Source organism: Pseudopipra pipra, chromosome 20, assembly GCF_036250125.1.
Source record: "Pseudopipra pipra isolate bDixPip1 chromosome 20, bDixPip1.hap1, whole genome shotgun sequence".
NCBI classification, from domain to species: domain Eukaryota; kingdom Metazoa; phylum Chordata; class Aves; order Passeriformes; family Pipridae; genus Pseudopipra; species Pseudopipra pipra.
In genome coordinates, this window is record NC_087568.1 from 10,977,502 (window position 1) to 10,991,558 (window position 14,057).

Consider the following 14,057-nt stretch of genomic DNA (forward strand, 5'->3'; position numbering starts at 1 on the left):
AGGCAGGAGGAGGCAGCAGCAGCTGAGCTGAGTGGAGCCATGTGGGTGGCTGCAGGTGTGTGGGAAGCAGCGCTGTGGAGACGCTCCTGCAGCCTGGGAGGCACCTGATGGCACAGGGGGAACAGCCCTTACAGTCACATCTGGGGGAGGTATCCTGGCAAACCAGCCCTTGGGATAAATGCAGGCACTTGTGTGATTCCCAGCTCCCACCACTCTCCTGGGAGGGTGGCAACAGCTTCTCTGGGCAAAGGGAGTGGGCCAGGGAGAGGGAGCAGCCCAGACCTGACCCGGGGCTGTTGTGTGGCCCCTGGATTGTTTCAGGGAGTTGGGAATACGGCAGCGAACAAGGCAGGCTGGGATGGCTTCCCAGTGACTGCATCATCTGGAGTTTCTGAGGAACCTTTTATTTGTCTGTCTGGCAAATGGATTTTAAGGTGGAATGGAATATACAGGGACTCCTCTGGCAGAGAAAAAACCGTTACTGAGCTTAAAGCATTTCGTCTGTGGGACTGGGGATTGTGTTTTTCATGGTTTTCAAGAGTGTTTCTTGTACTCTTGTGATTTAAGTTAATGACACTGGGATTCACACTGTGAATGACAGAGGCTTCAGCCAAAGTCTTCACCCCCTTGATGTTGTTCTCCATCCCATATTCAGATTACTCTCATGTTTTACCACAGTCTGGGTGTTCTAAAAAAGGCTGGAAATCCAGGAGCCAGTGACATTACAGAACATACTTAAGAGGAGCTCCAGCCTGCTTGCATAAAACACTTTCCTTCAGTTTTGAGTAACATCTCCTAGAAATATTTTCTCACAGAACATTTCTGTGGAACTGAAAGTTTCATTTGATGATGTTTCGGTCTTTGTCATTGTTTGAAGAGCAGCTGCTGTTCTGTGGGGACGAGTTTGCCTGGGTTAGCCAACGCCATCTCCCCAGCACAGTGTACTGAAGGGTGTAATAAGTGATGTGCTGGTGTCATCTCTGCTTTAGCTCTGAAATCAGTCCCAGGTACAGTCTAATCTTTATTAAAGAAGCTGGTTGCAGTTCTTGGTCCCATCTCTGGTTACAATCAGTGTTGCACTTTAAAGGTTTCTGCCCAGTGCTGATTTTCCCCCTCAGCAGCACAGTGTCTGTGGGGATCTGGGGGCCCAGTGCTGGTTCTGGGCAGTTGTTTTGAGGCTGGTGATGTGACTGAGCTTTCTTGAGCCCATTCCTGCTGTTCACTTACCCTCAGACTGACGTTCTCACAGGGCAGGTTCTTGTGCTGGCACAAATTGCTGTGTGATGGCAGTAGGCAGCAAGAGCTGCAGAGTGTTTCCTGCTTAAAAAAACCAGTGAAAAAGCCACTGCTAACAGAGGTTAAGGGAAGAAGTACAACTGTGTTTATAAAAACACAGGAGAGGAGCATAATGGGGAAAGCTTAAATTGAGGGCAGTCTTCTGCCTGATGTGATGATGTAATGGAACAAGCACCATTTTTTCCTTCCTTTTTTTCTCTTGTTTCAGTAGGAGCAGTTTAGCTAAGAGCCCAGTGGTGCTGTCTGGCTGACTTGTCATAGGTTTAAGCATCAGAAAGTATATATTTTTATGTAGACCAAAGGCAAAACTTTGGGGATATGCTTAAAACACAAAAGAAAACAAAAACAAAAGAACAAAACCAAAGAAAGTCTTTGGTGTACAGTGTCCAGAGTGATTTTAAAATGCTCTTTTGCCATGCCTAAATAAATGGTGATTTCAGCCAAAGAGAAATCTTTCCTCGTGATTTATTACACTAATTTAGATATAAGCCCTCTGAGCAGGATTGTCAGTTTACTAGAACAGCCTTCTTTCTCCTTTCAGATTTAATCCACATGTTGTTGTATCAACAGAGCCTTTGTCTCTGCTCAGTTATGAGTTATCCTTTTTTAATAATAATATTAAAAAAAAGTGAAAACACATGTTTTTTACAGCCCTATTACAAAGAAACATGGGATGACATAGGGAGAGGAGACCATCAACTGGTGACTCTGATTTGTAAGTAACTTCAAAGTGATGCTGCTTATAAAAGGGTGAAAAATGGCCCTCTCCCTTCTCCCTGGGCAGGGACTGTGGAAACCCAGCAGTGAAAAGAGGAGGCAGCATTTTCTTTAGCCAGGATTTCCGAGGTTTTTTCCCCCCAGCTTGTGCAGTGATGCTAAACGTGCTCTTTTTAGTTAACTCTAATTTCCTTCCTTTTTTGTTTTTTTTTAAGGAGAACTTATCCAGAGGTGTATGTAATTCACATTTCCTTCCTTCCTGCCTTCCTCCCCTGCAGAGAAGGAGTTCTTTCTTGGACCCCTCCTGTTTTCTAAATGGAGAGGAATTACTCTCAGGAAACTCATGAGTTTGGTATTATTTCTATACTTGGTTTTGTGAGAAAACATTTATTTTGAGTATAAATGCTTACTTGATACCTGCATGAGGGTTCAGAAGCACATGTGAGAGCTGCTCAATAAAGCAACTCACTACATCATTGGATTATAACCTTTTCTTGGCCCTTATGACCCCACTGACTCCTGCAGCATCAAGAATTAGTGCTCAAGAGTTACCTCAGCACCTCCTGAACGGGCAGCTCAGGGGGCTGAATGCAGCCAAGGGCAGAACAGTTGCCCTGTTGATGTCTTTGGTGCCAGCCTGGTTTCTTGCAGCTTGTGCTGGACTCCTGGCCACTCATCACAGCCTCCTGTAATTCTCTTTCAGATGTCAGCACAGCAGTTCCCACCTCAAGTGTCAATATAATTATTTTTAGTGGTGTGATATTAAAAGAAGCTGCTAATAACCTGTCTTCAAGCAGCAGGAATTTGTCTGGCATTTAAAAAATGGGCATGATCCTATTCTACTTCTCAAAGTTACAGAAGAGAGTAAAAAAGATTCACCTTAAAGGCTTAAATAGTGGTGGGAAAAAGAAGGTTGTGTCCTTGCTGCCTGAGGCAGGTGCAGGGATAGCCTGGCAGGGATATTGGAGCTCTGGGGAAGGAAGGGTCTTCCTCTATCCCTTGATCCACCAAGCTCTTGAATCACAGAATCCCAGACTGGCTTGAGTTGGAAGGGACCTTAAAGTTCATCCTGTCCCACCCCCTGCCATGGGCAGGGACACCTTCCACCAGACCAAATTGCTCCAAGCTGGTCTTGAACACTTCCAGGGATGGGGCAGCCACAGCTTCTCTGGGCAACCTGTGTCAGTGTCTCACCCCCCTCACAAGAAATGATTTCTTCCCAGTATTTAACCCTGTCCTCTGTCAGTGGGAAGCCATTCCCTCGTCCATCTCTGCCTGTATAAAAAGTCCCTCTCCCTCCTTTTACAAGCCCCTTTAGGCCCTGGAAGGGGCTCTCAGGTCTCCCTGGAGCCTTCTCTTCTCCAGGTGAACCCCCCCAGCTCTCCCAGCCTGGCTCCAGAGCAGAGGGGCTTCAGCCCTTGGAGTATCTCCGTGGCCTCTGGACTCGCTCCAACAGCTCCACATCTTTCCTATGCTGGGGCTCTCAAAGCTGGACACAGCACTGCAGGTGGGATCTCACAAGGGCAGAGTAGAAAGGGGAAAAAAAAAAGCAAAAAGGACACAAGAATCCTCAATGGTGTGTGCAGGCCCTGGGAACTGGCAGCACCTTTTTGCAGGAGTCAAACTGGCCTGGCTTTGTTAGTGGCCAGGTGAGGCAAGGCAGGGCTGGCAGAGGGCAGGCCAGGCAGTGCTGCCAGTGTGTGCAGGCTGTTCATGTGGAGGCATCAACCCCCCTGGATGATAACTCTGCAAATGTTCCTTGCACAAGGAGGAAGAACGCAGCCCTTTGAGCACAGCTGTGGAATGCAGACGTGCTGTGGGTTGGGTTTGTTTTCATGCAGACTGGCCTCATGTCGGTGCTGCCTTTTTCTCATGGGCTGAGCATACCTTTCCAATGGGAGATAAAACATGGATCTTGGGAGGATTGGACTTTCCAAGCTCTCCCAGGCAGTCTCCTGTGCTCAGGTCTGAATTCTACCAGTTGAAGTTCTCCAAACCCTGGTCCTAATGCATACTTAGATTAGGTTTGTTTCCTTTTCAGTCTCACTGTTCGTGGTGGCAGCTGGCCATATTGCTTCTCAAAACAGCTTGGAACTGAATCATTTCCAGAGCAGTGGTAAGTGAAGGGGGGATTTGGCTTGCAGGAACAATTTCTTTATAGGTGGATTTTGTAGGGCACTGCACTATGTTGCTCTTTCATCTAAAATATCCTTGGGCAACCTCATCCCACTTTGAAGTTGGCCATTCTTTGAGCAGCTGATTGGATTGGAAACCTCCAGTGGTACCTCCCAAACTAACTGACTCTGTGATTCTGTTTTCTGGTAGACTTATGGCAAAGATGCTTCTTTTGGCTTCATTTCTATCTCCCCTTGTGCTCAACAGCTTTCATCATGTTCCCATCATAAGCAGTTCTTTAAACTGAAATGATGTGTAAACAGTTTCTAAACTGTGACATAAGTTTCCTTCCTTCATAGTTTAGACTTTTTTTATTCTGCCATATTCAGATGATATGAAAAATCAATTTTCCTTTATTGATATCTATTGAGAGCTAACAACTTTTTTTTTTGTCCTCAGACAGAAACATTTTACCATGAGGCAACACAAAGGATAATTCTCTAAAAGTTAATGGGTCTTGTTTCTGGGTCAGCTTTGGTCCTGTGTACTCTTTGTTGGGAAGCTGCAGAAGAAGGAAACACAAAGAGAAAAGAGCCTAGTTATTTGGGGCTTATAAGACTATATCATTACTGCCTTTTGGGGGAGTGTTGCATTTTTGAGTTAAAAACTGGAGTTAAGAGGAAGATACTGTTTTTATGCATATTGGTACCTATTAACCAAACACTTTAGCTCATACTTAAGCAAAATACTGTCCAGCATAAACTTAAAATGTAAGCAGTTGTTTAAGTCGCTTTGACTAGTAATGGACTTAATAATGTGTCTTACTGCTTCAGGAACTGTGTGCTGGACAAGGGAATGCTGACAGTGTTCTGGCTTGCTTGGATTTATGGTTTTATTCTGAGGGCGGGAAAGGATGGCGGGGCAATTAAATAGAGTTACATATACCAAATGCTTAATTTATCACATATGTCCTCAAAACTGAAGCTGCCTAATCTCGTAGTTGGTGCCTGCTGTGTGCTCAGACCTTAACCCCTGTGTTTGGATTGCCAACGTGGTGCCAATTAGTGGGACTGGGCTGCGGACACAGAGGAATATAACTCACTTCACATGGGCTGCCAAACAGCTCGCAGATGTTCAGCTAATGGTTCTTGGCTACTACCAGCCTGACTTGGATTTCAACTCAGAGGTGAAAGAATTTATTTCTCTCCCGTTACCATCTCCCTTGGGCCATATTGTCCCAAGCATCGGGAATTCCTTCAGCTTGCTCTGGAAGATGATGTAAAACGTTTCCCCTCCCCCTCAAACCTGTTCTCACGGTGTCTTGGATGTTGTTCTATTTTGATGTTCATTTGCTGCCTTGGGTATTTGTTATCCTCCTGGTAGGTCTGATGATCCCTGCCGAGTGACAGTGTGAGCCCAAACATGCAGCTCCCTCCTGAGCAGGACAACTCTGTTGGGAGTGTGTGGGGTGGCTCCTGCCCTGTCCCTGTAACCCCGGCTCAGAGCTGTGATGGAAAGTCTGTGGAATTACTGTTACTCCTCTGAGGAACAGAGGCCATAGAAAGTGGTGGGTCTGGGTTGCTGGGATCCTGCCTTTCTGTGTTCTCATGGCTGCATATTGTACTCTCAAACCCTGAAAAATGTGTAACTGCAGGCCCAGAGTTTTCCTCCTGGTGCTGAGTCAATGCTGAACAACTGCCTGGCAGGTTCTGTGGCTTCTCTGGTGGTGATTTAGAGGAGCAGGTGGTAGTTCTGACTCACGACAATTTAAAAATACAGTTTGATAATGGGGTCTTTGCCTCAGCAGCTTCAGGAACAGAGGCTGAGAAATGGAGCTCAGCTGAAGGAGCACTGAAATACTGATTGATGCCTGAATGCCATTTCATACCTCTCTCTGATTTAACTGTCATCTGACATGTTAAATCAGTGTGTGCAATATTAGGGCTGATGCTTTTTATTCTCTCTCCAGTAACTTTGTCTTTCCTTCTGTGAGGCTTTAGCCTTTGACCTAAAAATGTGGGCGGTACCATTCTGGGCAGCATTCAATTCCTCAGCAACTTCTTTCCCTTGCTCATTTCACACTTCAGTAAAAGACAGTGTTATTCAGATAACAGGTGTTTGAAAAGCAAAATTGTACTTAATGAGAAGCTTTCAGCTATAGCTTATTTTCTTAGTGACATGCTAGTTCGAGGTGTCAAACATGATCAGCATCAATACCAACAGGAAGAGCTGAGTGAGGGTTAAAAAACTGTCATAGTTATTTTTCAGTGAGCAATGAAAATAAACCACTTGCAAGGTCCTGTCATTTCTTGGTTTTCTTTGAGGCTCTAAAGAAAATGTTTGGTTCGGTGATGTATTTGATTCTAAACTTCCAAAGAGAGCAATTATTTTCAATTTCTTGTATGAGCAGAACTGTATCTGTCCTATGGATTCATCTTTCTGGATGTTTATGCATGTATTAATGCGAACATAACAGAAGCAATGCAATTATTCTGTACTTACATGACAAATAATAGCTAAATACGAATTACCTTTCTTGAGGCATGATTAACTTTCACATTTTCTGTAGAACAAACAGAGAAAACTCAACATGATAAACCAAGGAATAAGCTGAAATACCTGCTTTTCAATGGCAGATTTTGGGTGATAGGAAACAAAATGCAACAGCAATTTGTAACTACATTGGCTCCTCTCTTTCTCAGTATCCAAATAAGTTGTTCAGTTCAACAGATGCAGCCTCTCTCTAGTGATTTCTCTGACTGTTTGCCCCCTGAGTTTTCCATCCAGCTCTGTAGGATAAATTGGATCTTCTTGGTTTCTTTTCCTTTTAAGAGACTTAAGAAGCACTGACAGTCAGGCCTGTTCTTGTGCACATTGAAATTATAATAAATATGGAAAAAGTTCAGAGTACATTGTTTAACCCCAAAATCAAGACACTAGAAGATTCCCCTCCTCCCACGGGGGTTGCTGGCTTGATTAGTAGAGGTTTAGTCTCCCATCTCTAGTGACTAGTGGAAAATACTCTTGCTGGTTCTTTTTCTTCTATTTTTGGCAAATAATAGCAGAAAAACTGTAAAAATCCAGGAGACACTGAAATGCTCAATGCAAGAATTTATTAGATAACAGAGATGTTTTGGTCTGTCTCTGAGACTTAAACCCACCATGTTCACTTTGTCATTGAGAATTTTCATTGTACAACACACAGGTCTTCCCCTTGCATTGGCACTGACAGAACATGAAAAAAGGAAGCAAATTGGACCAATCGTGTCTATTTCTAGACAGACTCTGAAATCTTAAGGTAGGTGACCTGGGGAGTTTGTGAGACTTGAATAGGGCTGTAAGAAAGTTGGTGGAAAGTAAACTTCAACTGGAAAACCCAGGTACTGAGTTAAAGGTTACATAAAAATGAGAGAGTGGTTCATACCCACAGGGGAGTAGTGTGGTGTGGTAAAGCTGAACATCATATCAGGAAAATAACCGTATTAGTAACAGAATCCTTCAGTTTAGAAATTCTTGGGACTTGTAGATAGGAAAAGTATAGAATAATGCTGGGTATGGAGCTTTAATGTAGGAAACACAGTGGGAGAAAACTGGCACCCCAGTCCAAGAATGACATCCTTGGGAAACATCTGGTGAAGGAATCCAGAGAGGGGAAGATACTTTTGGCTTGCTCCTGGGAATTGCTCTGTCAGTGTGACCACAAGTGCACTTACAGATCCCACAGAAGGAACCCAAGCCAAAAGCTTCAGTGAAGCCAGATCCCTTGGTTTCCAAAGGGCAAGTACATCAGAATGAGGCAGCAGGTTAAAAAGAAACTGAAAGGAGCAGTGACAGGGGTTTGTAGGTAGTTGAAGTGGATTTAAAGGCACTGTGCTGCAGAGGAGGTGCCCCGACTCTATCAAAGGCAGTGTTGAGAGAGCAGAGTTCTGATGTGAAGCAATAGGGAAGGAAGGCTGGAGAGGCAGGGGCATCCTTCCAAAAGCTGAAGTCATGACCAAGCCAGGAAGATAGAAAAGAACAAACACTGTCAAAGGCAAAAAACTTAGAGGAACAGCTTTCAGACAGTATAAAAAGTAACACTTCTTTTCCAAATAGGTTGGGATTAAGAAGCTTGTGGAAAAGTTTGCAAAAGCCCTTGAAATACCAGGGTGTGAAAAATCACTTGCAGAAGGTGAAGCAGAAAGAAACATTGAATTTCTGAGGCATCTACACTCCTCCTGGTTTGCTTACCAGAACCCATGTCAAACCCAACTGTTAACTGAAGAATTTAAGAATGCAGGGAGCAATACCTGCCTGCAGGGACCAGGACGTTGGAGCCCAGGAGGGATTAGCAACCTTCCGGTATCTGAAGGGGTTTACAGGGAAGCCAGGGAGGGGCTCTTCATCAGGAACTGTAGTGATAGGACAAGGAGTAACGGGTACAAACTGAAAGAGGGGAAATTTAGGTTAGGTATTAGGAAGAATTCTTTACTGTGAGGATGGTCAGACACTGGCACAAGGAGGTTGTGGATGCCCCAACGCTGGCAGTGTTCAAGGCCAGGTTGGATAAGACCTTGAGCAGCTTGGTCTGTTGGAAGTTGTCTTTGCTCATGGCAGGGCAGGTTGAGACTAGATGATCTTTAAAGTCCCTTCCAACTCTTAACATTCTATGATTCTGATTAAAGAGAGAAACTGTTGAATAATTAACACTTGTATCACTTGTATCACCTTTCAATTAAAACCTCCTCACTCCTATTAGAGAACAGATGGGGCTGATACGATGCCAACTTGCAAGAGAATTCCAGGAGCCTGGGGAGCAGCAGACAGAAATCTGACTTTGTGTTGTGCAGCATCATCAAAAGAATAATATAGATTAGAATTACTTGGCACATGATTTTATGTGAGTGTGGAGGAGTCTGCATGTCTTTTGTGAAAGAACTTGCACTTGAGGAGTCTTCGAGGACGAGCATCTGGGTTCAGGTGTTCTGGTGTGTGTGGTATCCTCAGATTTTCAAACAGCTTCTGAAGTGGTCCTTTGTTGCAGCATCTTAGAGGGGCTGATCTTCCTGAGGATAAGAGAATGTTCTCTAGTAAACCAGGGACAGGTGAAAGGGTGAGAATATGTGTAACAGTGATGGTTGTTATAACAGAAAGTGGTTACCATGAGAGTGACACGGGAGCCTTAGGAGACCAGTGACCTGAGGGAGGCAATGGATGGAGAAATAACAAAGTCCAAGAGAATTCAAAGCACTTTGGCATAGTCAACTCTAAGGCTGCAAAAGTACCTACTTTTTGGTCCTGTGTGAGTGGAAAATAAACCAGCAGGTTAAACTTTATATTAGTAAATGCGCAGTAACGTGGGCTGAAGCAGGTACTGCCTCCCCCAGTAACAGATTCTGGAACTGTTTGCAAATGTAGAACATCTGGGCCTGAAGAAAGGAGTGGGATAGAAGATAAGCAGTCATTCCCCATTTCCCTTTACAAAAAGTAGGGATGTTAAAAGGACATAGGATGTTCAGTAAAAAGGAAACACTACTTTGCCTGCGGGTTACAATGTGGCAGCTGGTGCAACAAGACTCTGGGGCTGAGAGTTTTCAGGAAAGTGGTTGGATGCATTCTTGGAAGAAAGATAACAAAGTCTATTTCTTACCTATACAGGAGACCTGGCATTTGGAAATCTTAAACTGCAGGTTGTTGTAGAGTCAGGGAACTGTTGGGGATAGAGCTGCTCAGTTCTGGGCACTGGCCCCTGACTGCTGGGCACTGACCAGGACAAGGTGTGATCGGACTTGGCAATGCTTGGCTTTGGGGCCTTATTCCCTTGAATTGTATTTTGCTATTTCTGTGCTTGCCTGTTCCAGCTACTCCCTCCTCTATCAGATGCTTCTCCTACAAAACCCCCCCAAAGTTTGTTTTTTCTCAAAACACACTTTTTTGTATTTTTTTTTTTTTTTGTGTAGTACATTGAGTTGTCATGTATGTAACTTCAGTTTATTGTGTTTCTCTGTAGACTTCTTGGATGGAAAATAGAGCTGCTGCTTAAGCATTTCCATATGTGTTCAGCCATATTGTTCAGCTATATTCTTCACCTAATGTAACTTGTAAAAATAAACATCTTTAAAGTGTTATTTTTATGTGTTGGTGAAGAGTTAATGGAACTAGAAAATGTTTCAGACCAGTGTTTGTCCCCACTGTGGATTGTAAAGCTGTGTTGTGTCCTGCTAGTTTTTAAGTAACCTACAACTTCATGTCTATGAATTTGAAGGCCAATTAGTTGATCCCTTCAGGAGACTTCACTGAATACAGTCCTCCAGACATTTGAACACAGCACAAGACTTGAACGCTCGCAAGTTTTCCATTTATGAGTGAGTTGCTTGTTAAAAGTGGAGAGAACAATCCAGACCCTGCCAAGTACATGCTAGGCTTACACAGCCCTGCTGGCCTCAGACAGAATGTGTTGTCAATTTTGGTTTATTTAGGGCAGATTTGCAGAGCTGGTGTGTTGATATGACATGAGGGAGCCTGTGATATGTCCCATCTGTGTCAGCTCCATTTCTTATAGGCTGCCTTGCACAGATGGCCTGCTCATGAGTGGTTTTCATTTCACACTTGAAGCTGAAGCAGTCAGGTTTGAGGACATGTGCTGTCTGTTGATTTAGTCACTTGTAAACTTGAGATAGATAAAAGTGTTGGCGAAGGGGTAAGTGGCATGAAGGAGTAGCCACCTCTGTCTCCTGAGTCAGCCCATGGCCCCCACCTTTTTGCATGGAGCAGGTAAAATTCTGCCTTCTGTTTTGATTGTGTCTGTGGAATTGAACCATTTATCACTGCAGGAAGAAGTTAATGGGAGTTCTGACATGGAGCATATTCGCTCCTTGTCTTCTGTGTGAAAACATGCTTATGTGGGAATGAAAATTGGGGTGGGTCTAATTTTGTCTGCTTTCTAGTTCCCAGCTTTTCCATCACTGGTAGAACTGAATGAAACAGGAACAGTGGGATGAGGTTAGAGGAGCCCAGTATTGAGGCAAAGTCTGTGGCCTTTATGTACAAGAAATTCTAGAATCCTGCAGAGTGTGGGAAGAAACTTCAGATGCTCCAGAAGGCTGATCATTCCTGGCTAAAGTTGGCCATCATCTCTTTAGCATGGCTGTGTGAAGTGCTGAAAACAGGATGGAGACAAGGCTTTGCTTGTCTCTTACTGCTCTCTACAACTCCTTGCAAAGAGGGTGGAGCCAGGTGGGGGTCAGTCTCTTCTCCCAGGTAACAAGTGACAGGACAAGGGGAAACTCAAGTTGTGCCAGGGGAGATTTACATTGGGTATTAGGAAAAAGTTTTTCATGGAAAGGATTGTCAAGCATTGGAACAGGCTCAAAGGTTCTTTTCCCACCTTAACAATTCTATGGGTTGTAACATTGAGGCAAGGGGATGCTCCAGAAGGATCTTGTGGGTTTTGGTGATGCTGGATGACAGTGTGTCAGGGGCACACGTGACTTTGTTTAGGTTGAACTCAGAGGTGAAACCAGAAGATGGTCATCAAAATGAGAAAGAACTTGGACGAGAATTCGAGTTGGTTTTGGAGATTATTTTTGGCACTTCCTTCATGGGTAGCTGCACAGAGTGCCCAACAGAATCAGAGATGCTCAGGAGCAAGGGAATCTGGGTTACTTGGAAGCATCTCCTCAAAGGAAATATTACTAAAAGCATGGTTTATTTGTAATGGGATGAGAAGACTGGCCACGTTAGTGTGCCAGGCTCTGCAGAGGAGGTGCTGGTACAGTTCTGCTTTGTGCAACAGAGGGAGGGAGTTGGGTCACATGTGATCTGCCACCCCTTGGCTGAGGTCTCAGCTGGAGACTGAGAACCTGGTGCTCAATCACCAAAGAGAGCAGGGTGGCAGAAGGAGCAAGGATTTAGATTCTCTGCCCTGAACTGTGCTCAGGTTTTATGATGAGTGCAGCAGTGTTCTGTGGTAGCTGCTGAGGACAGGAATGACCTTCAAATGCCACCCCATGGTCAATATTTGATGCTGCATTTGGGCATTTTGGCATACACTGCAGAACTGAAATGAAGGAAATCTCCTGGTCAGTAGTACCTTGTGACAGCAATAGTCATGGCTGCAAGAGATATTTAGGACTCTTAAAGAATTTTAAGTTTGTCCTTCTAGCTGTTCTTCACTGAGCATTTGCAAATGAAGGTTTTTCTGGGCTCTCAACGTGGCCTGATTTGCAGAGATTTTAATGAGAATGGCAAAGCCACATCTGGGTGCGGAAAACATACGTGTTTCAGAAATGGAGGAAATGCTTATGAAGGAATTTTCTCAAGTAATTTAGTCTGCAATTTCCATCAAGGAAATATCCTTCCAGATAAAGCTTTTTAAAATTATGAGCAATTTCAAATTACAAGGACATTACAATGCTGTTGTTGGGGTTCTGTAAGTCTGGTCTGTAATGATTTATGCCTTTTCTAGACTGGAAAATAGCTTGGGATCAACTAGTTGTGTGCGCAGACAACATTCACATATTTCATTATTAGCCTCCTGCTGTTGTGCTGTGTGTGTGCTGTGATGTTTCGTTGGTTTTTTAATCTCTTTTGGGTCCTGTTTTGAATGACCCCTCTCCTGGGTGTTCCCGTCCAGGAGAACTTCAGTGCTTATGGGCCTCCCTGGTGAGTTCAGTGGTGCCCTGAGTCCTGCATCTCTTCCCACTGCCTGGAGTGCGACCTGGCACTATATTTTTGGATTAAGGGGGGTGAGAAGTCCCTGAGAGGGAGTGACATCTACTGTGGCTCTGTGCCCTGCAGAGCTGGTCACCTCAGGATCTGTACAGTCAGCGGGGAGAAGTGTCTAGGCATGAGTCTAAAAGGGCATGAGTTTTATCCTAAAATGAATGGTCTCCTAGAACTGTGTGTCCCTTGACAACAGGACTAACTGGAGGAGATACAGATCTCTTGCACGAGGTGTTACAGAACCTGCAGCTGGTATCTCACAGTGCTATGAGAGAACTAGAGGAGAAAATAAGGTAACATACCCTGCCAGAAAAGGAGCCTGGCTAAAACCAAATCAGTCAATTCAAATGTTGCTGTTGAGTAATCAGTGGGAAATTGCTTTCAGAGCAAAATCTTTGAGAGCACTTTCCCCTTTTCCTGTCTGTTGTGGTGTTGGTTTCCATGCCCTGTATCGTTGTGACAGCCCTTGTCACGGAGCTGCCGTGGTTTAACCATGGACAAGTCCAACTCTGCCACGTGTGTAGAGGTTTGTCAGGACCCCCCAGACAGAATGGGGTGCAAAGCAAAATATGCTTCATTTTTTCCTTCCATCTCCCATGTGTGCTAACACCAAACTCCACAGGGATGCAGTTGGATAACCCTGGACAGTGGGAGCTGGTGGGATCCCTGGTGACTCTGCTGCCCTGTGGGAGGGCTGGGGGGCTGTGCAGTGCAGCAGGAGGCTGTAAGGAGGTGGTGACAGTCTGTTCCAGCTGACCAAACATGCACTGTCTTTTAGCCAACATTGGCTGAAATGGTTCAGTAGATGCATATCCTGGATCTGTTTCAATGGGTCCAGGGTGGGTTTTGAGCCAAAGGGAACATCCTTCCCTGGTCACCAGTGAATGTGTCAGTGTGATGTTCAAGACCTGACCATGCCTGTGTTGTGGAAATGATGGCTGAAGTGCTCTGTGTTAGTGAACTGAGATCTGAAAGGGCATTTCTTGAGAGTTTTGGACCCGTCCTTGCCAAAGATAATGGAGTAAGGAGATGTACACTAGTGCTCCTAAAGCTTCCTTTATTCTTTCTGCTCCTCTTATTGCCAAAAAGGAGCTGGCAGGTATCCAAGTGCCACTGAACTATCTGGAGATGGAAACTCCATTTCATCCTCTGGAAGATGGATATCTTCTACTTCCTGTTAGCCTGTCCAGATTCTTCACATTACTGGGAAATATTGTGTCATTTAT

At 44.5% G+C, this 14,057-nt stretch overlaps 1 protein-coding gene across 9 annotated transcripts in view; it reads left to right on the plus strand.

Annotated features, from left to right (window-relative positions):
- Positions 1 to 14,057, plus strand: part of EXD3 (exonuclease 3'-5' domain containing 3) — a 294,208-nt gene that overhangs the window by 8,977 nt on the left and 271,174 nt on the right. The window contains exon 3 of one of the 9 annotated variants that reach the window (XM_064677280.1): positions 7,334 to 7,426. The exons of the other annotated variants lie outside the window; for them this stretch is intronic. The gene's annotated coding sequence lies outside the window, so the exon portion shown is untranslated. The remainder of the gene's footprint in view (positions 1 to 7,333; positions 7,427 to 14,057) is intronic. 9 annotated transcript variants of the gene reach the window in all.